The following is a 1,989-nucleotide window of genomic DNA, read 5'->3' on the forward strand; positions in this document are numbered from 1 at the left end:
TTCAAAAGTGTTTTATTTTTAAAGGTTATTTTATTTTCTTTACAGTTGCTCTAAAGTTTGTAATATATACGTACAACTAATCTAAGTACATTCTTAACACTCTACTGCTTTCTAGGTAAGGTAGATACCTTACAGAATTATTGTCAATTCCTTTCTCCCACCCCCTTTAATATTATCATCATTTATCTATTTGTCCATATGGATCTATTACATTGGTTAAGAATAAGACAGAATTTCATTTAACCTTTAGTTATCCTTTTTTCTAATGTTCTTCCTTTTTTATGTAAGTTTCTTCTTGGAAAATTTGTTCTCCTGTATTTTGTCATGCAGGTTGGCAACATATTCCTGTTTCAGGTTGTCTGAGAAAATATTACTTCTTTTTTGCTCTTGAAGATTAATTTCACTGGATGCCGAATGTTAGGTTGATAGGTTTTGCCCACTGTTTTTCTTTTAACGCCTAACATACCTCTCTCTATTTTCTTCTTGTTTGTGTGATTTCTGTTGAAGAGTCCTCTGTAACACTTTGTTTATTCCTCTCAAGTTAAGATAATTAAGGTTAATTTCTTCCAGCTCCGAACACCTCTTAAGATTTGTCTTTGGTTTACTATGGTTTGAATGTGGTGTCCTTAGGTTTAGATTATTGTATTGTCAGCTTGAAAAAAACAACACTGTTTTCCTGTTGTAAGTACACTAGGGACAATATGCAAATTATCTTCATATAAAAGCCATAATCATAAACCCAAATCCACTCCACTGTATCTTTTGTAATATCTATTCCTTCATTATGTTTTCATCTACTTTCAGTTTATTTAAGTACTTACAAATACGTTATCTCCAACAATTCTGTAACTTGACTCCTTATTTTCTCTGGAAAGTCCTGCTGATATTTTCTTCTCCCTCCCCTTTTCTCAGATCCTGTGATTCTGCACTATGAGATCAGTTTAGGTGGTTCTATCTGAAACAAAATCGACCTCCTGGACTGACGGGCAGGTTTGTTTTGTAAACATGTCGTTAACTCCCACTTGACAGCAAGTGCAATGCCAGCAGAGGATGGTTTTACATTTATTTCTCAAGTACAGAAATATTCTGAATTCAAAGCCCTCTACCACATGAAGGTATCCTGCGCTTATCAATATTTAGGGGATTGTTTTCCATCTACAGCCCCAGCTGGAACAGGCAAAGTTCCTTGGTTGCTCCCATATTAGAAGGATAATAAGTGGACATTTCTGCAAGGGTGTCTCCAAGCATTTCAGATTCAACATATCTAAATGCAAACATCTTGGTCTTTTCCCTTAGGCCAACTTGTACCGTAGATGTCATAGATTATTCATGTTACAAGATTTCAGAGGAGAAAGACAAAATATTTGCAGAAAATTTCATTGTGCCTGTGGGACCAAAGTTTGAAGGTAAAGGTATAGTTCCAGGGGTCCAAATGGGAGAAGAGCTGTCAGAGAGTAGATTGGTGGACGATACTATGAAAATCTCTAAGGTGAAATTGTGCATGGTGTATCGAGGCCAGGGTAGCTGAACTCTAACAGAGAGTGGGAAAAGGGAATAACTACAAAGCTATTTTAGCAAAGGGAAGCCCACTATGTGGACTAGATGATTTGGAGGCTTGGGCTTTATTTTATAGGTAAACCTATCAATGGAGTCACTAAAAAAGCAGGGTTTAGAGAAATATGGATAATATAATTAAATTTAATCAAAAAAGCATCTAACTGGAGGGTAGAGGAGAGACCAGTATATGCGTACCATGTTAACGGAGTAAGGTATAATAGAGTGAGACACTCAGCAATACCTGGTAAGTACAGCAAATCAACATAGTCAGTGAGCTAAACACCATGTTTGATACATCCATCTAAAACTACCTACATGGACCTTCCTCTGGTCTTGTTCTTGCTTTCTAAGCAAACTCTTAAAAAAGACTTAAAATTAATTATCACAATATAACATTACAAAAATGCTTCAGCATAGTATGATGTCAAGATT

The sequence above is a fragment of the Chinchilla lanigera genome, unplaced genomic scaffold (assembly GCF_000276665.1).
Source record: "Chinchilla lanigera isolate Chin_1 unplaced genomic scaffold, ChiLan1.0 scaffold00083, whole genome shotgun sequence".
NCBI lineage: Eukaryota > Metazoa > Chordata > Mammalia > Rodentia > Chinchillidae > Chinchilla > Chinchilla lanigera.